Below are 22843 nucleotides of genomic sequence, written 5' to 3'. Positions count from 1 at the left end.
TTTTCGATTTTCTTGTCTTTCCTTTCTTTTTCTCAGCTCTGACCAGACTATGCCTTAAGCTTAAGGACAATGGCCCAAGGGTTTTGGATACCGTTTGGCCTTCGTTTGACCTTCGTTTTCAGCAGGGCTTTTATGCCCGAGTTTCAAATTTGGTTGGACCGGCTTTTATTTCGCCATCATTCCAGGATTTTCCAGTGTTTTCTTCTTGATAATAGCGGGTGCAATGCGTGTTTTCTGTATTGTTTGGGAAAGAACGGGATGGCAGATTGGAAGACATTAGGAAGGTATTGTCGGAATACTATTCAGAGACTAAGGCCGAGCTGGAAGCAGCATACCACGACAGATCCGACCCAAGCATAACGTTAAAAAACGCCGAAGTAGACAACCTAGTGGCAACCTAGCTTCGACAACCAGCATACGGAAGCCCATGGGAGAAAGTTTAGCCAGCATAGGAAAACAGCAGCGGTGACCTCGAGATCCAGCCAGGCAGATTATTCAAATATCGCTTAACAAGTGGTTTGAGTGGTTTGAGTGGTTTGACGGTAAGGAAAAACCATCCCAATTCCTGGAGCACGTAGAATGGTCCGCCAACACATACTGCCTTGACCTAGACAAGACTTCCGGAGCGATGTTGGAATTGCTTAAGGGAAAGGCTTTGAAGTGATTCATTCCCAACAACAAGCAATGGAGAACCTGGGCGGAGTTCATCGAAAGTATCTACATAATTTTCTGCCGATAGACTTATTTACTAGGCTGGCGGATCAAGTAAGGCCACGGAAGCAGGGCTGCAGCGAGTCGTTTAAGGACTAGGACATGATCGAGATGCAGACGCCTGTGAGGCGATATTCTCCGAGGGAGACTTTAAAAATTAGAAATAAGAGCGTTCAAGACTCTGACCTGGACCCACTTAGCCGACGAGTACGAGGACCTCAAAATAGAGGGGGAAGCGTTCGCACAGAAGTTGTGAGAAAACCGGCAACCAAGACCAACGAGGAAATAACCAATCATCACCACTGCACCCAGGCTAACGTCGGTAGGCAACTGACGCACCGCGTGTAGGACAGTGGACATCACCCAAACAACAAAAGAGACTGCCGAACAATAACTTGTGGAGGCCGCCAAGCACCACACAGAGGCCACGAAAAACATCCCATATCACAGACCCTTATGAGGCCTGTCGCAAATGTGGCGGAAGTGGACACTGCGCTACCAGCCAGGAACCGACACAACGGATGGCTCGAGGAGAAGCTATCGGTAGCAGTCGTTCAATAGACAAGCAAAAAGAACGATTTTAGAAAATTCATGGAGACAGACCTAGCTGACTTCAAAACCATGACGGGAACGTCGAACATGGCAGAACACCAGATCAAAATGAAGGAAAACAAGCCAATCAAGCAGGAATACTACCCCAAGAACCCAAAAATCGAAAGGGAGATCGATGCATAGGTGGACGAGCATTCAAAGAGCCCATGCAGCTCCCTCATCGTAATGGTGAAAGAAAGACAGTCAAGTGAAGACTGTGCGTCGGTCTCAAAAAGATCAACGCGAAGTGTATAAGTGATGCCTAGCAAATGCCCCGCAAAAACTATATCCTAGACCAACTTAGGGAAGTGCGGTCATCAGCAGCTTGGACCTAAAGGATGGATACAAATCCCACTATATGAAAGCAGCAGGCAATACACGACTTTTACAGTACCAGGCAAAAGTCTATTACAGTGTAAGGAATTGGCGATAGGGCGCCTCTCGACGTCTGCGAGGTTTCAACGAGTTTTGGACCAAGTAATTGGACCTGAATAATGTCACCTCTCTCATTTGCCTACCTTTAGCGCACGCTAAAGGAACAATCCTGAGACTAAGCCCGGAAAAATGCAAATTTTTCAAGTAGGAGCTGCTATAAATGCGACATCGAGTGACCAGTGACTAGGCACAGATTCGGAAATGTAGTCGCCATCGCTGAACTGGAACCACCCTCGAACGTTAAAGAATTCCTTCAATACCTGGACATAGCGCCGTGGTAGCGCCGATTTGTGCTAGATTTTTCCAGAATCTTTAAACCTTGAGTGACTTCCTACGCAAGGGCAGTAAATGGCCATGCACGCCGGGGCACAAGATGAGGAAGTGAAGGCAAGACTCGTGGCAGACCCGGTACTGGAATGCCCGGACTTGTGAACCACCCAGAGCGTGCAGCGAGACGTCGCAGAATGAAAGACGTACGTCTCAAAGTCGCTTCGAAAAACAGAATTGAGGGAAAACCACGACGCACCATCGGCGGGACACGTAGGAAGCCGAAGAACGATTTCGCGGTTGGCAGCCCAATACAACTGGCCAGGTATGCACAGAGTCGCACGAGCCCATGTGAGGAAATGCGAGATATGCATGAGATTTAACCCAAGTGTAAGAGGAACAGTGGGCCTCGGTATGCGCAGATTTCGTCGGACCCCTAACGCGATCTAAGCACGGCAATCAAATGCCGCTGGTCCTGATAGACATATTCTCTTAGTGGACGGAACTAGAGGCAGTGCCGAGTCGCTTTAAAAAGTGTTTAGGGAGCGCATAATCGCAAGGTATGGGGTGGTCATAGCGGACAAGGGAGTGCAGTTTGCGAGCCGCATTTTCAAAAGTTTTTTGGCTGACATGGGTGATGGCTAAGACCCTACACACCAATAGAGGCTCCGACAGAGAAAGCAAATAGAACGGTCAAGACGGTAGTGCAGTTCGCAGGGCCGGACCAGAGGCCTTTTATCTAGACAAGGCATCCCAGGACCAAGCCAGATACTATAACCTGAGGAGGAGGCAATTGACGCCAGTAGTTGGCGACGTAGTGGGGGCCAAGGAACACCACCTATCCAAAGCAGGCGAAAAGGTATGACGGATGTTTGCTCACAGCGGAAGAGTGTATATGCAACTTCACGAACCCACTGGATTTATCAAAAACATTACTTAGCTGTCTTCTGTGTAAATTGTGCGTTTACTCCAAAAGTTTTTCAATTCAACAATGTCACCATTTCTCATTCTTCAGATTTTCTTCATTATAGTCAACAGTGTAGTCAACAGTTCAAGTAAAAACCACGTCGCAAGCAGTTGCCAATGACGTTATCAACATGGTTGAAAACTGCAACCAAGCAGTGGGCATCGAGGGAGTAAAGCAAGCAGTACAGGGCGAAAACTTCGAGGAAGCTGTTGGCGGAATAATATCAAGCACCGAAGAAAGTGTTGATGTCGATAGCGGCAGCGACGAGTGGCAGTTGTAAGCAAAGGACTAGAAGCTCTAAATATGTCACTTTCATTTTCCAAGAATATCATTATGGATTTTGATGGATCTTCTTGGGCAAACATTTGGACCCAGACAGTACGCAACATTGCTCAAATGTACAACCTGGATGCAGTGGGCATGAAGATGGTGATTGTGTCCATACTGAAGGGCATCGCTCAGCGCTGGCTGCATGCAAATGCAACGCGTATTATGGAACCGGCAGAGAATCTTTTGGAACAGCTGACGCAAATTTGAAGAAGTGGCACCATACCGAAAAGTTCGCGGTGTATTAACATCGAACCTGATGAATAGGTCGACCAGATATTCGAGGGAAAACCAGTATAGAATTTGCGCGATCAAGCTCGGATCCAATGCTTCACAGATCCGATAAAAATTCTCCGTGCGATTGCTGGTATTGGTTTGGACAAGCCAAAGGAGTCGGTGTCGAAGAAGCTGAACAGGAATAGGAGCGACAACGGATGATTCCGCTGCGGTAATTGCAACGCCAGAGGACACATCGCTAAGGATTGTAGAAAGCCAGAAAGGGAGCCAGGATAAGTCCAATGGCAGTCCAATTTCATTGCTTAAAATATCTTTGTTGCCCAGGGAGGGCCAACTACATGAAGTTAAAAAACATTATTTTGGTATAAATAAAATCTAAAAATCTATGGAAAAATTTTATGTTTTGTATTAAAAGGAAAAATAAAACTTCAATTTCACAGTTGTTGCCAATGAGTTTATGATACATGATGTGGTTTTGGGTAGAAATTTCATGGAATCTTGCGATTTAAGTTTTTATTAAAGAACTTTAAAGATGATAACTGTAGAAGATATATCAAAACAAAACCCGTCGAGTGCTACTAGGAATCTGTCGTTGCGCATTGCTGAAGTAAATCATAATATTGAGTGTTTAAATGGCTATATAACCGAGAATGTTTTTGAATTGACGACATAAGTTATAAAAGCGGAGCATGCAGTCGAAAAACGATCATAATAAAAGAATAGGTCACAGAGCGATGATGCAAAACAATGTCAAAACGAGTCAAACAGTTACGAAACGAAACAGTGAAACAACGATTCAAACGGTTACGAGGCAAAATAACAAAGGACAAAACACAGAAAATATCGATCAGACAGTTATTAGACTTAACAATGAAACAACGAAATGCACAAATGTAAAACAAGACAGCCAAAATACTGATAAAACGATCATTAAAGAACCAAGGACTCCAAATGTAATCAAACAACTTGAGATTGACAATTTGGAAACCGAAATACTTAATATCGACTGTACAAACAACGAAACGACTGAATTTAACTGGGACAAAAGCACAACTTATCAAATACAATGTCGTTTCTTAAAAATAATTGAAAACAGTTATGTTAAAGCAACTAGACCTGAAAAGCCAGTGAAGAAATGAAGCTATGCCTAGATAATGCAAAACCTTTCAGTTGCAGTCCTCGACGATTATTATATACAGAAAAAGATAAGCTTTAAAAATTACTAGACGAATATTTGAAAAGCGAGATAATAAGATCAAGCGAATCAGAAATTGCATCTCCGATAGTATTAGTCAAAAAGAAAACAGGTGAAATTAGATTTTGCACTGATTATAGGAAACTTAAAAAAGCTAAAAGACAACTACCCTCTGCCTCACATCGATGATTTATTAAATAAATTAGTTGACAAAAATTATTCTGAAAGTAAGATCTTAAAAATGGATATTTTCCTGTTTATGTAATGAATAATCTGTCAAATATACTTCATTCTTAACACCACTAGGACAATTCAAATTTTTAGGAATGCCAATGGGTATCAATAACGCACCTTCTGTTTTTCAACGCTTTGTTAATACAATTTTCGATGACATGATTAGAAAAAACAAAGTAGTAGTGTACATGGATGATATATTGGTCGCCAGCAAAGATATTAATGAGCATTTAGAAACATTATAAGAAATTTTTAAAACTCTTACACAGAACAGATTAGAACTTAGAATGGATAAATGTGAGTTTTTGAAATCAAATATAAGGTATTTAGAATTTTTGATTTCCGAGAATGGCATCAGGGCAGACGATAAGGGTATTAAAGCCGTAAACAATTTTCCAGTTCCCTCCAAGGTACAGGCAGTACAAAGTTTCTTAGAACTTTGTGCATATTTTCGAAGGTTTATAAAGGATTTCTCTACAATAGCAAGGTAAGGAAGAGATGAATTGTTTTCTCATTCTAAAGGAAAAACTTGTTAAGTCACCAGCACTAGCGCTATATAATTACAAAGACGATACAGAATTACATTGTGGCGCGAGTGCTCTAGGATTATTCTTCTGTATATGCTTCTTACGCAGCGCAAGTTTTTTTCAGCAATGAGCCACGCCCACTATAACGCCCACAAACCACCCAAAACTCTGGCTCCTGCTGTTTTGATGCTAGAATAAAAATTTTAACTAAAATGTATTGTTCTCATCAATACCTATCGATTAACCCAGAAAAAACTTTGCCACGCCCACTTTAACGCCCACAAACTTCATCAAATCGTATATATGAACGCGGATATCTCGGAAACTATCAGAGATAGAGAATTGGGATTTCAGATTTCGATCCCGTAGCCTTGTACGCAGCGCAAGTTCGTTACGCGAATATGCCACGCCCAATCTAACGCCCACATGCCGACTAAGCCTGTGGCGCCCACAATTTTAATGCTAGAAAAAAATTGTAACTGAAATGTATTACTCTCGACAATACCTATCGATTGATCCAAAAAAAGACTTGCCACGCCCACTCTAACCCCCATAGCGCTTAAATCTGTCTACCGCCGATAGGTGGCGCATTTCAATCTCGCTTTGCTGCTTGCTTATCTCCATTTCCCTTTGGCCCCTTTAGCTCAGTTACGGGTATCTGATAGTTGAGGTACTCGAGTATAGCGTTCTTCCTTGTTTTGAACTCGAGACTTTGGCGGTTATTCATGCTCTTCTTAGACTTAGGATATATTTGCAAGGAAAGCATGTGAAACTGGTAACTGGTGTAGTGTAAAGAAAAGCAAATGGCAATAGGATACTATTTTACGTGCCAGAAGAAGTGGAAGATCAGGTACTATATAAATACCATAACGAAATAGGACATGTAGAAAGAGATAAAATGATGGACATAATTTCAAAAAGTTTTGGGTTTCACGTTTAAAAGAGAAGTGCGTTGCGCATATAGAAAATTGTTTAAAATGGGTAGCGTTTTCACCAAAATCGGGTAAAGGAGAAGGATTTTTGAACAGTATTCCCAAAGGAAGCAAACCATTTGAGTTAATACACATTGTCCATTATGGTCCAGAAGATCAAAAGAGCATATTTTTGTGGTAAATGACGGACTTACGAAATTTGTAAGACTCTATTCAACTAAATCAACAAGTACTAGGGAGGTAATAACGGCATTAAAAGATTACCTTAGGGCATACGGTAGGCCAAAATCCATAATTTCAGATCGCGGTAGTTGTTTTACGTCTAAGGACTTCGAAGAATTCATGGAAGAGTATAATGTGAAGCATATCAAGGGTGCCACAGGCTCACCACAAGCCAATGGTCAAGTCGAAAGGACTAACAGGAGCCTTGGATCAACGATAGCAAAATTAGTTGATCAAAGTAAAGGTGTATACTGGGACAATGTTATAGATAAAATAGAACATGCTCTTAATAATACCTAGCACAGAAGTATAAGACAACGTCCGAGTAAAATGCTGCTTGGAGAATAAAAAGGAAAGATTGTTGATGAACTTAAGGAAAAGCTAGAGGACATAAATGAAAACACAAAATTAGATAGTTTAGCACAGATAAGAAAAAAGCTGCGACCCACTAAAACAAGTTGAAGACTAGAATGGAAAATTGTTTAATAAAAGACGTGTAAAGCCTAGAGGTTATAAAAAAAGGAGACTATGTAATGGTGAAGAAATTTGACTCGACTGTTGGGACTGCTAGAAAACAGATTCCCAAACATAAAGGACCATATGTGATTGCAAAAGCGATGCGCAATGACATATTTTTATTAAAAGCCGTCGAAGGTTTTCAATAACCACGCAGTTCTTATCTAGGTGTTTAGAGAGTGCAAAATTTAAGACATTGGATAAAGAATTAAAAATTAAGAAACAAAAATAAAAATGTAATTTATAACAAAAAAATGAAACTTATGTAACCAGTTATTATAAAGATAAAATAAGCATAACTTCTAAATCAATATGTCTTGCTCAGATGATCAACCGGTCAGGGTGGCCGAATTTTAGTAGGATAAGTGCCTTGTTAGAAGTATAATTAAGTGTAACTCTGCTATGAATATGTATATGTAAGTATGACTCTTTGGTGTTTTTAGTATCAACGTTGCCTGCCGATTTGTTGGGGGTAAATTATTAGCGATACCAGCTATGCTACGACCCTGCTCGCAGCTTTCGATAGTCAGGCATCGCATCGAACATTGAACTAATAATGAAATGACCAAACAACGGGCCTTTTCAGGTCGCAGATTTCGTCTCTCCGGTGATCTGCAAAACATGCCACATAAATGAAAGACGCCACGTGGCGACACAAACACAAAACACAATCAGCCTGCGGCAACGTGATTCAGCGTCTGGCATCTGCCAGAGTCATCCGTGATTACGCAAGGCGGAAAGAACATTCACAAAGATACAGAACAAGGATAAGATCAAGGGTGTACCAGATCCAGACGGCCAGGCAACAGGACTTAACGTTGGGAATTTGCCTGTCCTGTCGAAAAGGCAACGGCTTCTGCGTCGGGCGCGAGGTAGAGTCAACCGATTTCGCCACGTAGAAAAGAGTATGCGCGGAGGGAGAAAAGCAAGTCGCGCAGGCCAGACCCATACCGTAGCATTCGGAGATTCTATATAGAATTCGCCGGAAGAGCTCGTCTACTTGTTACCCAAGGAAAGGGAGGGAGGGACGGTGCAGATTCAGATATAAAACGTATCCAGCGAAGTAAATGCCGGTCCAACCAAATTTGCACCTCACCACAGGCAGAAAGGCCCTTCTGCAAACGAAGGGCAAACGAGGCCCAAATGGTATCCGAACCATTGCGGCCATTGTCCTTAAGCTTAAGGAAAACCAACCGCATAGTCTGATAGGAGCTGAGCATCAGGGTACAACGAGGGAGCGTTGAGGGAGTCATCGAGAGCGGCGCAAGGACTCAAAGGCTACAGGATACACGCAATACACGCGACTTTTTTCCGGAAGAAAGGGGGGAACGTGAGGAGTTGAATATCTCCCCAAAACTAAAGCTGCAATCATAAATTGTGGCCTTACGGTTACCAGATACGCGGCGAGTTAGCGCGTTGTAACGGCAAGGCGAAGAGTGATTGGATAACGAGAAGTTGGAGAAAGAGAGTTTGGTGAACGAGAGTTTGGAGAGAGAGGCAGAGAGTGGAGACTTCAAGGGCAGGATGAGGGTGTCGAGTGCAAAGGGAAATAACGGAACGGACTGGACTTTAAACTCTGCCGTAGACTTTGGAACAGGGGAAGGAGTGCCACATCCTAACAGCGGGACGGCGCGCCTGCATACCACATGCCATAGGAGGATCAGCAGGACGTTGCCAAGACGTAGGACTCCAGTTCAAAGCCGTGGGCAGAGGACAAAGGGGTCAAACAGGATCAAAGCACTTTGAACCTGGAGTGGAGAGTACCAGCGGGCCTTATCCAAAAGGGATGTAACGGATCTCGGAAGCTCTACTTAAGGCCACAGAGCGCTCACAGCTGGAGGAGTCAATCCATTAAGATCAGTCACTTAACAAAGTTAAAGAACCAGTCAACCAGCAGCAAGTAAACAACCACGAGTCAAGTCGTCGGAAGCAGCACCGTGGGAAGCCTACAAGGAGCAAGATCGCTACGTCGAGACGTTCGGGATTGAGACTTCAGGAATCTTTGAATTATTACACAAGTAGCTGAGGTCTTGAGGGCATCCCACTGCTAAGCCAAGGCGGTTCGTCCCTACTCTTGTCACGACTACACTCTGGCACATCGCCCGATGGGTACGTCAGAGTTGAGTAATAGAGTTCTGCGACGAAAAACCGTGAGCTCGGGGGGAAACTTTTCTAAGCCCAGTGCGCCTTGCCTTATTGAGGAGGTCCTGGGGCGAAGGGCGAGTGGTCGATCGATTTACGGTTTCAAGAGGCGTTGTCCAGAATAGCAACCGAACGAAACCTCGAGTGCCAGAGAACCACACTACAAACCAGGAAGGGCGAACAGTCGACCGGTTGAGATATTCAAGAGATGTTTTCCTGGAGAATCCAAACGGCTTAGCAAGTCCCGGAACGGCTATCGTCTAAGACCTCAAGAGCAAGAGACCTCGAAACATCCAGCCTTGCAGAAAGCCCGATAAGGAGCAGAGCAGGGGACATCGACAGCGTCATCAGTGGACGTCTTCGGCAGCCAAGTCACGACTGCCGCGGAGAACTCATTAAGTAGCGCAGGAACGTCTCGGACGAAAAGCTATAGGGTGAGGCAATAGGGTGAAGAGCAAGGAACAGGAGGTCGTTGTTTAAAAAGGCGTTGTCTTGGAGAGCGTGGCACCTGTTCACTGTAGTGCACCTGTGGCACCTGTTCACTGTAGTCATATAAATTCAGTGGGACAAACACACCATCTACTGAGCTAGACGCACGAATCTGCTAGCGAGCAGACCAACAAAATCAGTTTAGTTTATTAAGCCAATTATCATTTTTGCCTAAATATTTTTTTTTTGATCCCCGAAATTACTAGGAGTCAGAAAAAAATCTGTTACCTTAGGACTCTCAAAGTTTTTTGCTTAAAAGTGTTTCTCTCAGACACTGAGCATTTCTATTTGGTCTAATTGGGAGCCTTTTTTCCTAAGACACTTTGCTTATCAGAATCTGACAAAAGATTATTTTAATATAAAATGTATTCAGACTTTTCTGGTAAAAAAATAGAAATGCTTTGAGGCTTATTAAATATATGTCGAGAGAATTAATAATATTAATACTTAATTTAAAATAAATACAATGTAACGGAGAGAAACCTGTTAATAAAAATAAAGAGTTGAGAGAAAGAAGTGTGACCTTCTAAGACCGTTTAAGTTGGGACACTACAGATCCTATAAAGGCTTTAGGAATGTATTGGCTCCCAAATAAGGACTGTTTTAAGTACCAGATCAACTTCGAGATTCCATTCAGCTCTACTAAGAGGATGACCTTGAGCAGTATAGCAAGGTTGTTTGACCCCCTGGGTCTCATTGCGCCGGCCATCATCTCGGGAAAGCTAATATTGAAGGAGGCTACCATGGCCATGGACGGTTCTGGACTGGGACAATGCGGTTCCTGTTCATTTTGCAGAGCGATGGCGAGTACTTCGAGACAACTTGCTGAGGATCGGCGAGATAAGCATAGATCGGTGGATCTATTATTACCCCATGTTCAATATCCTCAGTTCAGATGCATGCGTTTTGCGATGGATCTTCCACATCTTATGCAGCTGCTGTGTACCTAAGGGTAGAGCATCAGGGCGGAAGGTGCTATTTATCCTTGATGGCTGCAAAATCAAAGGTTACTCTCGCGAAGCCCTTTACTATACCTCGAACAGTGTTAAGCGGAGCGGTATTAGCCATCTAATTGGTATGGTGGCTAACTAGTGCCGCCTTCGTTTTGAATAATCCCTCGCCAGTTCAGTGGAGACACGTGGGCACTACCGAGAATCCAGCGGACTGCGCTGCACGAGGTCTCACTCCCATCGAGCTAAAGGACTTCGAGCTGTGGTGGCGGGGGCCAGAGTGGCTCGTACGCAATCAAGGCTTTTGGCTATCGACAGATTTCGGACACATTAACGGCTTGTCTGCAGTAAGGAACTCCAAACGGTTGCCCACCCGAAGCAAGTTATTAAATTTTTGGCCGATATTAGAGGAAGGCATCTTGCGAGTGAAGGCATCGTTTGTCACACGAACGTCGTCATCCAATAATCCCGCCAAATTCTCATCATTTCACAGAATTAGTAATTCTCGCACTCGCACTATCTAACGCTACACGGAGGTGCGCAGTTGATTTTGGCACACACGCGTCAGCGATTTTAGATCCTGACAGGAAGGCAAGCACCTCGAACGAGACCAACTACTACTGCTCAGCTCATGGGAGACTTGCCCGTTCATCGAGTCAACCCTCCTAGTCGACCATTCATCGCAACTGGTATCGACTACACAGGCGTGATAGAGATTAAAGCAGTGCGTCTACGAGGCACTAGCTTTTTAAGGAATACATCTCCGTTTTCATTTGTCTCGCAACAAAGGCGGTGCATTTGAAGGCGGTGACAGGTCTCACCACGGAGCATTTTTTACTGGCTCTGGACAGGTTCACCGGGCGACGAGGAATGGTTCAGCACCTTTACAGTGACAACGGAACCAACTTTGTTGGTGCAGACAATGTGATGACCCTGCAAGCAAAAGGGCGATATTTTTATCGCCTGTCGTCCAGAAGTCACTTCTTAGTAACTTCTGCGCGATAGAAACGCGATAGAACACATTTTACAAAAACAAAATATACATATATCGCGTAGAAGTAACTTCCAAGTCACTTCTGGACGATAGAAAGGCGATAGTACACATTTTACAAAAACAAAAAGGGTCGGGATCGCGAAGAAGTAACTTCTGAGACACTTCTGCGCGATAGAAAGGCGATAGTACGGATTTTCCAAAAACAAAAACGGTCGCGAACGCGAAGAAGTAACTTCTGAGACACTTCTGGACGATAGAAAGACGATAGTAGTGAGTAAAACACGCGATATAAAGAGGTCGCGGAAACTTTCCGTTACCCCTCTTTTTCTGAAAATTTTTTGGGTCTTCCTTTTGACCCACGCCGTTATTTTTCGCCAGAGCGTCATTTCGTTGCGTGAATTGTCTGTGGACAGTGCGGTTTTGTATCAAATTTGTGCGTTTTAAAAATATAGCTTCGTTTTTTTCTAAATGCTTTTAATTGCTTAACATATTTAAATGCCCCCCAACAAAGCGTGCGAAATTACGTGCTTATCGTGATCTGTACGATTATTCAAACCTTTTTACGGACAAGCTAGCTGTGGACATTACTTGGTGTGTATTTGCGGAGAAACCCAGCATCCAACGATTCTCAACATATTTCATTGCAAAAGGTAATGAATTTTACTTTATTTTTACTTTGACTGAACAAAAAACAATTTTTGTTTCTGTTTCTTTTATAAATAGTTATTAATAAATTTCTTATGTCGACGGAGCTGGACCTAAATAACATTGTTCAGCAAAATTTCCTACATCCCAGGGACCGTGTATACAAGCGGACAAAGCACGTATACAAAAAATAAATGCAAAATATTAAAAGTAAAAAAAATATGTTTTTATTCAAGATTTTCCAATTGGGAAAGACTCTTCTAGGTATCTTCTACAAGCATATGTAAAGTCACTTTTGAGTGACTTCCATAAGTGACTACGACGACACTTCCAGAAGTTACTTCGGCTATATCGCATTCGGATCGCGGAAGTGACTCCCGTCGGGAAAAAATGTGCCACTTCGGCGACACTTCTAGGAGTGACTTCGGCGACACTTCCAGAAGTTACTTCGGCGATATCGCATTCGGATCGCGGAAGTGACTCCCGTCGGGAAGAAATGTGCCACTCCCGCGACACTTCTCGGAGTCACTTCGGCGACACTTCTAGAAGTGTCGCCGAAGTGGCACATTTCTTTCCGACGGGAGTCGCTTCCGCGATCCGAATGCGATATCGCGGACGATCGTTTTCATCTTCTAGAAGTCACTTAATAGTGCCTTCCGCGATAGAAAATGCTTGCAGGGGAAGACGGTGTACGGTCAGCCTCAAGCGGATTACGAGAAGCTCATGACCCCCAAGCTGGCGTCGCAGCGCACAAAGTGGCACTTCAATCCTCCTCCAACACCTAACTTAGGTGGGCCTTGGGAGGCCAATGTAAAGTCGGTTAAACACCATATAAAGAGAGTCATTGCAAGGTGCTCGTAAGCATAGAAGCGTGTCTCAACTCAAGGCCGCTTTGCCATCTCACAGCTGACGCGGACGATCTAGAAGTGCTCACCCCCGGCGTAGTTCCTCATCGGAGACTCAATGCTGGCGCCGCCGGAATATCAGCCACAATCGAGATCCTTCGCAGAGCAGTTCCTTATCAAGCAAACGATGATACATTTATGGAAGGCCTGGAGTCGTGACTGGAAAGCGTGTCTTCAGCAGAGGCCGAAGTGGTGTCAGGAGACTGACAGTTTTCAACTTAACGACCTTGTCATCTACATAGGTGACCGGTTCACCCGTCACAATGGTAACTCAGGCGTGTTATGGAGTTACACCCAGGGAAAGACGCACTGGTCCGGGTGGTAACACCCGGTCACTTCTGGACGATAGAAAGGCGATAGTACACATTTTACAAAAACAAAATATACATATATCGCGTAGAAGTAACTTCCAAGTCACTTCTGGACGATAGAAAGGCGATAGTACACATTTTACAAAAACAAAAAGGGTCGGGATCGCGAAGAAGTAACTTCTGAGACACTTCTGCGCGATAGAAAGGCGATAGTACGGATTTTCCAAAAACAAAAACGGTCGCGAACGCGAAGAAGTAACTTCTGAGACACTTCTGGACGATAGAAAGACGATAGTAGTGAGTAAAACACGCGATATAAAGAGGTCGCGGAAACTTTCCGTTACCCCTCTTTTTCTGAAAATTTTTTGGGTCTTCCTTTTGACCCACGCCGTTATTTTTCGCCAGAGCGTCATTTCGTTGCGTGAATTGTCTGTGGACAGTGCGGTTTTGTATCAAATTTGTGCGTTTTAAAAATATAGCTTCGTTTTTTTCTAAATGCTTTTAATTGCTTAACATATTTAAATGCCCCCCAACAAAGCGTGCGAAATTACGTGCTTATCGTGATCTGTACGATTATTCAAACCTTTTTACGGACAAGCTAGCTGTGGACATTACTTGGTGTGTATTTGCGGAGAAACCCAGCATCCAACGATTCTCAACATATTTCATTGCAAAAGGTAATGAATTTTACTTTATTTTTACTTTGACTGAACAAAAAACAATTTTTGTTTCTGTTTCTTTTATAAATAGTTATTAATAAATTTCTTATGTCGACGGAGCTGGACCTAAATAACATTGTTCAGCAAAATTTCCTACATCCCAGGGACCGTGTATACAAGCGGACAAAGCACGTATACAAAAAATAAATGCAAAATATTAAAAGTAAAAAAAATATGTTTTTATTCAAGATTTTCCAATTGGGAAAGACTCTTCTAGGTATCTTCTACAAGCATATGTAAAGTCACTTTTGAGTGACTTCCATAAGTGACTACGACGACACTTCCAGAAGTTACTTCGGCTATATCGCATTCGGATCGCGGAAGTGACTCCCGTCGGGAAAAAATGTGCCACTTCGGCGACACTTCTAGGAGTGACTTTGGCGACACTTCCAGAAGTTACTTCGGCGATATCGCATTCGGATCGCGGAAGTGACTCCCGTCGGGAAGAAATGTGCCACTCCCGCGACACTTCTCGGAGTCACTTCGGCGACACTTCTAGAAGTGCACATTTCTTTCCGACGGGAGTCGCTTCCGCGATCCGAATGCGATATCGCGGACGATCGTTTTCATCTTCTAGAAGTCACTTAATAGTGCCTTCCGCGATAGAAAATGCTTGCAGGGGAAGACGGTGTACGGTCAGCTTCAAGCGGATTACGAGAAGCTCATGACCCCCAAGCTGGCGTCGCAGCGCACAAAGTGGCACTTCAATCCTCCTCCAACACCTAACTTAGGTGGGCCTTGGGAGGCCAATGTAAAGTCGGTTAAACACCATATAAAGAGAGTCATTGCAAGGTGCTCGTAAGCATAGAAGCGTGTCTCAACTCAAGGCCGCTTTGCCATCTCACAGCTGACGCGGACGATCTAGAAGTGCTCACCCCCGGCGTAGTTCCTCATCGGAGACTCAATGCTGGCGCCGCCGGAATATCAGCCACAATCGAGATCCTTCGCAGAGCAGTTCCTTATCAAGCAAACGATGATACATTTATGGAAGGCCTGGAGTCGTGACTGGAAAGCGTGTCTTCAGCAGAGGCCGAAGTGGTGTCAGGAGACTGACAGTTTTCAACTTAACGACCTTGTCATCTACATAGGTGACCGGTTCACCCGTCACAATGGTAACTCAGGCGTGTTATGGAGTTACACCCAGGGAAAGACGCACTGGTCCGGGTGGTAACACTTCAAACCAAGCAGGAACAACTGAAACGATCCGTAACAAAGCTCTGTCCGCTGCCAATTCGGGCCTAGGCGCACTCACTTGTACACCCCGATTTATAGACTGTGGCTTGTGCAAGTTATATGACACATTATTTAGGGGCTCTTACCCAATTTATAAACAACTTTGAGCCGAGAGCTAATTTCCAAATAACTCTGACAGACCCGAGATAAATCCGTGGTCAGCTATTTCTGCCAAGCAGGCCTCCAAATCATTCCCACCCAGATCAATTTCACGCAGTCCGAATCAAACGGATGCTGTAAACATCCAAACCGATATTGTAAACAATCGGAGCCCCAAGCGAGCCCTGAGTCCGCTAACGTAAACAAAAGATCCCCAAAGCGAGTCCCGAGTCCGCTAACGTAAACAAAAAGATCCCCAAAGCGGTCCCTAAACTCCGCTAATGTAAACACCAATTTCCGGCCAAGATTGGACTTCAAATTTAATTGGCAAATTGCATCATCCTATTTTCCGACTCTCTTGAGTCATTCTCTTTATCAATTTTTGGGGATAAATTCTCTTAAGCCGAGGTTTGATTATTGATCATTGAACTAGAGATCAGGCAGTCCGTTTTTGAGATCCGAATCGAGCAGTAATCCTAATCGAGTAAAAAGTAAACGAGCAGTGAATAAACTAAGTTCGACTTATTGAAAAATTGTAATAGTGATTAAGTGATTAAAAAATAAAAATAATTTTTTTTTTAATTAAATCACGAGTGAGAAACTTTATTGGCGCCCAACGTGGGGCCGTGCGATTAAAAAATTCTAAAAAAGCAAAGCTTTAAAATAAACACAAAAAAGTTTTAAAGTGAAAAAAGGAATTTAGCGCGGCCAAAAAATCCCGATACAACCGACGAATAAATAAAGCCTGTGTTGATAAAAATAAGGTGGAAATCAATAAATGCAATAATCCCCTTAAACACTATACAACCGGCAAAAAAATAAAAAGTTTGTGTTGATCAAAAAACTAAGGTGGAAAATAATTAATGAAATAATCCCCTTAAAATCTCAAATTACAAAATAGTGATCGTAACATAAATTCACTGCTCGGACAATATAAAAATCATAAAGTCACCAAAAAATTTCATCGAAAAAAATAAACATTGTGAAAAACAATTTAATTAAACAAATGTTTAAAATTAAAAAAAAAAAAAAAAAAAAAAAAAAAAATCTTCAATATCAACAATTCAACAAAAGACATTTTAAGAAAACGGGCTGAAGGGCAATCCCTCGCCAAATATTGGAAAAGAAGGAAGACCCCAATTTAAAAAAGGAATTAAAGAAGGAAGACCCCAAGACAAAATCTAAAAACGAAAAAAGAAGGACGACCCCAATTAGGATCATCATTCAGGATAGGAACGACCCCAACAGGCAAAAAAACAACGAGAAGAAAAAATTAAGGACGATTCGTGAGCGATACTATATTTTTTTATTATTATTATCATATATTTTTTTATTATTATTATTATATAAAAAAATTTTGTAAGAAAGGAAATATAAATATACAAAGTGGAAGAGTTAATTTCAAATTTTGAAAAAGTTCTCAAAATGTCAGAACCTTCAACAAGCCAGACTGGAGCAAATAAAAGACTCCACATGAATCCGCCACAAGAAAATACAAGCCATCAGGCAATAACAAACAATACCATGTTAAATGTAGGAGATTTAATAGAGCAAATTGTAAATTTTGAATTAAATCCATTGAAGGAGGAGATCGTTAACTTAAGATCGCAGCTTTCTCACAAAATTAAAACGGTTGAGGATTATCAGATAGAGATTGTAGATCCAAATATAAAATGCGACACATCTTATGAGATCATCAAATCTGTTAGGGAATATAAAGGTGAAGAGGATAAATATGTAAGCTGGAGAGAATCGGCAGAAGTAGCCATGGGGCAATATGCCAGAGGGAGTGAAAGATTTTATTCTGCCTCATCTATATTAAGAAACAAAATAACAGGAATGGCAAACGATGCCTTAACCCATAACGGTACTGTATTAAATTTCGATGCCATAATGGCCAGACTTGACTTCGTCTTTAGCGACAAACGACCAATTCACATTATTGAACAGGAATTAAGTGTATTAAGTCAGGGAAAATTATCCATAATGGATTATTATGGTACAGTTAATAGAAAATTAACTCTGCTAATTAATAAAACTATTATGACCTACGGTAGAAACAAACCTATAACAGCGGAAATTAATGAGAAACATAGGAAGACAGCTCTTAGAGTTTTCATTACCGGCCTCAACGGCCAAATTTCAGATACTATTTTCTCAATGAATCCACCTGACCTACCAAATGCAATGGTCATAGTTCAGGAATTGGAAAGCAACAACATGAGGGCTCATTTCGCAAATAGTTTCTCTACTACTCAGAGAAAACATAGCGAGCCAAACTCTAGTGGAAATGGACAAACACATTTCAACCACAAGACAAGACAGCAAAACAATAGTTACAGTAACCAGCGAAACAATAATAATTTAAGGTTTAATCATGACAACAACCAGAACAAAAATACTTATGGTTATTATAATCAGAATAAAAATAATTCTTGGAACCAGGGTAGATTTAATAATAACCAACAAAATCAGTGGAACACCTATAGGCAGCCACAAAATAAGCTGGAACCAATGGAGGTAGACGAGTCTATCCACGCTCAGAATAAGGCTAACTAACAACGGCTATAATAAATATCAAAATAATAATTATAGTCAGAACAAGTGGGATCAAACAAAAAAATTTGAGACCCAGAACACTCAGCAAGGCCAAGCCCAAAATAAAAGGGTACCAACTGGAACTGTTAACCAACCGGCTAACAAGACGATGAGACTAAATAACATTGAGGAGAACCATTTTTTAGACAAAAGTCAGGAGTAGGCTTACCCTACATAATTAGAAACGATCCAAAAATAAATAAAAAATTAAAAATATTAATTGACACTGGGGCAACCTCGTGTTATATAAGAACAGGAATTTATAAAAATAAGAACGAGCTTCCAATTTACAAAAGAGTATCCACAGTGAATGGATATTCAATAATTAAATTTTATCATATGATAACTATTTTTGATACGCGATATACTTTTTATGAAATAGATGGGCTAGACTCAGATTTACTGATCGGCTATAACCTATTAAAAAAAATAGGAGCGGTAATTGATACAGCAAAGGGAATAATTAAATATAATGGAATAGAAGAAAAATTAAATTATGATAACGGAAACATATTAAACCAACATTCTTTAACAGAAGAAAACACCATTCTTCCATTAAAAGAATTTATATTAAAAAAATACTTTGATGAAAAAGCTCAAATCAGATCCGAATCTGAAATGGGTAATCAAAGCGAATCTAGTTTGGGATATACAAATCCTGAACACGCCGTCGTTGAAATATCCGACAAAAATAAAAGTTTGGAATTCAAAAATTCTGAACGCGCCGTCGTTGAGAAATCCGACAAAAATAAAAGTTTGGAATTTAAAAATTCTGAACACGCCGTCGTTGAACTACCCGACAATCAAAGAATAAACAACATAAAAATATCGTCTGCAGATCAAAGAAAAGATCTGGAAAACGAAATATTAAATATTATCAATGAAGAGCATTCAAAAATAAATATGCAGATTCCATTTAGGACAGATATCCGCGGTGAAATAAACACCGTAAATGATAGGGCCATTTACAGCAAACAATACCCTTATGCTCTATCAGCTTCAGATTTTGTAAATTCTGAAATAAGTCGAATGTTAAAAGAAGAAATTATAAGGCCAAGTAGAAGCCCTTATAATTCACCAGTACTAGTAGTACCAAAAAAGGGTTTCAATGAAGATGGAACTCCAAAACTCAGACTCGTAATTGATTATAAAAAACTAAATGAAAATACTATACCAGATAGATATCCAATGCAGGACCCTTCAGTGATTTTGTCAAATCTTGGAAAAGCCAAATACTTTTCAACAATTGACTTGGAATCTGGATTTCATCAAATTCTCATGAATGAACCAGACATTCAGAAAACCTCATTTTCAATAAACAATGGGAAATACGAATTCCTAAGAATGCCTTTCGGTTTGACCAACGCTCCAAGAATATTCCAACGAGCTATGGATGATATTTTAAGAGAACAAGTGGGTAAAACATGTCACGTTTATATGGATGACATAATTATATTTTCAAAAACAATTGAACAACATTACAAAGATTTAATTCTCATTATTAAAATTTTGCTGAACGCAAACATGAAAATTTCAATTGAAAAATCAAAGTTCTTTAAATTAGAAACCAATTTTCTCGGTTACGTTGTTTCTCACAATGTGATCAAAACCGATCCCGAAAAAATCTCTACAATTGTAAAATATCCGATACCTAAAAATATTCGAGAGCTTAGAAGCTTCCTAGGCCTTACAGGATATTACAGAAAATTTGTGCAAAATTACGCAAAGATAGCTAAACCTTTTACAAAATATTTAGAAGGCCAAAACGGCAAAGTATCAAAAAAGGCATCACGTAAAACTTTAATACAGTTTGATGATTCAGCTGTAAGAGCTTTTAACGAGCTCAAAGAAAACTTAATTGCACAAGTAGAACTAGTACAACCGGACTATAATAAAAAATTTACCCTAACAACTGACGCATCTGACTTAGCAATTGGTGCTGTTCTTTCTCAGGAAAGAAAACCAATTACATTTATTTCAAAAACTCTGACAAAAACCAAACAATTATACGCAACAAATAAAAAGGAACTTTTAGCCATTGTATGGGCTTTTAAAAATCTTCGAAATTACTTATATGGGGTTAACAACATCGAGATCTATACCGATCATCAACCTCTTTCATTTTCCATTTCTCAAAAAAATCCAAATATCGAGATGAAAAGATGGTATTCCTTTATTAAAAGCTATTCACCCAAAATTGTTTACAAGCCAGGAGCAACAAATGTTGTTGCGGACGCTTTATCAAGGATTCAAATTAATAACTTAACGGAAAGTAATGAATCGGTCTCAGATCAAAATACTCAGCATTCAGCAGAGAGTAGTTTTGAGAATGTTATACAAGAAACCCGAAAACCCTTAAACCAGTTTAAGCAACAATTGCTAATAGCAACGGGGAGGTATACAATACATGAGTCGATTAATGTATTCGGAAATACTAGACATATAATAGAGTATGATACTCCAGAAAATTTAATATCAATATTAAGAGAATATATTCCACCCAATATTACAATTGGAGTTCACTGTACTCTAGAAGATTTTTATAGAATTCAAAAACCACTTAAAGACAATTTTATAAATACATTTGTATACACTAAGACATTTGTTCCGGATGTCGAAGACACTGAAGACAGATCCGTGATTATCACAGAAACTCATTGTAGAGCTCATAGAGGGCTTGATGAAAATTATAAACAAATAACTAGACTTTATTATTGGCCCAATTTATACAAAAAGCTTAAGGAGTTTATAAAGAATTGCAAAATCTGCAATCAAAACAAATACAACAGACACCCAGTACAGATTCCTATCGGTCAAGCGCCTATTCCAGAAAGAGAAGGTGAAAATTTGCATCTTGACATATATTACGCCCAAAATCTTATATTCATTACTTGTATAGATTCCTATTCGAAATATTTGGTCGTAAAAGAAATCCCTAACAAACTAAATATAGAAAATAAAGTTTCAGAAATTTTACAACAATTTCCATTAGCCAAATCTTTGATGATAGATAACGAACCAAGTTTCTCTTCATCCCAATTCAAATCCTTTGCTCAAAGAAATGGGATATCTCTATTCTTTGCAGATCCTCGACATAGTACGTCCAACGGACAAATAGAAAGAGCACACTCTACCTTAACAGAAATTGCTCGCTGCATTAAAGATGAGCTTAATTTAATTGATTATTCCGAAATTATAATTAGAGCAGCACAAAAATACAATTTAACAATTCATTCAATAACCAATCATCGACCTTTTGATATATTATTTAATAAAATCAAACACGATGATATTCCTAAATTATTGCAGCAAGCCCAAGAGAAAATGTTGCATTTTCACAATAAAGATAGACAAAATAAGAATTATCACGTAGGAGAGGTAATTTACGAAAAGAAACACGGGGAAAGAAACAAGCTTAATTCTAGATATAAAAAACAAGTAGTTAAGGAAAATCTCCCAAATAAAGTTATTATAAATAACAGAAACCGTACGATTCATAAAGATAATATTAAATAATTTGTTTCAAATTACAGATAATGATTTCAATAATGTACTTATTATTGCTGGTAGCTACAACCAAATCCGAAATTATGGATTACACGAACCATGATTTCCTTCTTTACAAGGATACCAAAGATGTTCTTATTTATGAATCATACGCAGATTTATTTCATATAACTAATATAAGTCTTTATAGAGATATAATTAATCTTGAAACAGAATTTCTGAAGAGTCACGACAGCAACAATTTTCTTTGGGAAATATCCCACGATTTAAAAATTATCCAAATACTTATCTTTCAAATTATATCCAGTAGATCAAAAAGAGGCATTAATGAAATAGGCACCATTTGGAAATGGATAGCGGGAACACCAGATCATGATGATTTCATAACTGTCCAAAATAAAATCGATGATTTAATACAAAATAATAACGATCAATTCGTTATTAATTCTAAAATATTTAAAGAGATAAAATCTTTATCTGAAGAATTCAAAACAGCCTTTAAAGATCAAGAAATTCCGCTTAGAAAATATCGTCTGCGTTTGCTTACTTACGATCTTATGAATTTAATGGACACAATTACACTCGCCAAAATCGATGTATTTAATACTAAAATTCTAAACAACGACGATATACAAGAAATTTATAAACACGAAAATAGACCTGTAGTTATAACAGACCTTTTAGATATATCTGAATTTAAAATCGCTTTGCATCAAGATCTTATTATAATTTACATAAAATACCCTATTATTACCGATCGTTGTGACGTTTACAATTAATTGATAATCACGTCGCAAAATGTAGAAATAAGTACTATGTAATGTCTAATTTTAAGACAGAAATATTTAATAATTATTGCACACTTAACCCAGAAGGCTCTTGTTTCACTAGATTACTAAATGGAAAAAAATCCTTTTGTAACAAAATCCGAGAAAAAAATAAAAATGTAGATGTAATCCAAGATGGAGCCATTTTTGTAAATGAAGAAAATACAGTTAATGACACTCATTTAAATGGGTCATATTTAATAACTTTTAATGGCACCACTAAAATTAATAATATTTCCTACACCAATGTAGACAATAAGATA

The sequence above is a fragment of the Drosophila subpulchrella genome, unplaced genomic scaffold, assembly GCF_014743375.2.
Source record: "Drosophila subpulchrella strain 33 F10 #4 breed RU33 unplaced genomic scaffold, RU_Dsub_v1.1 Primary Assembly Seq429, whole genome shotgun sequence".
NCBI lineage: Eukaryota > Metazoa > Arthropoda > Insecta > Diptera > Drosophilidae > Drosophila > Drosophila subpulchrella.
Note: the sequence above shows the minus strand (reverse complement) of the source record.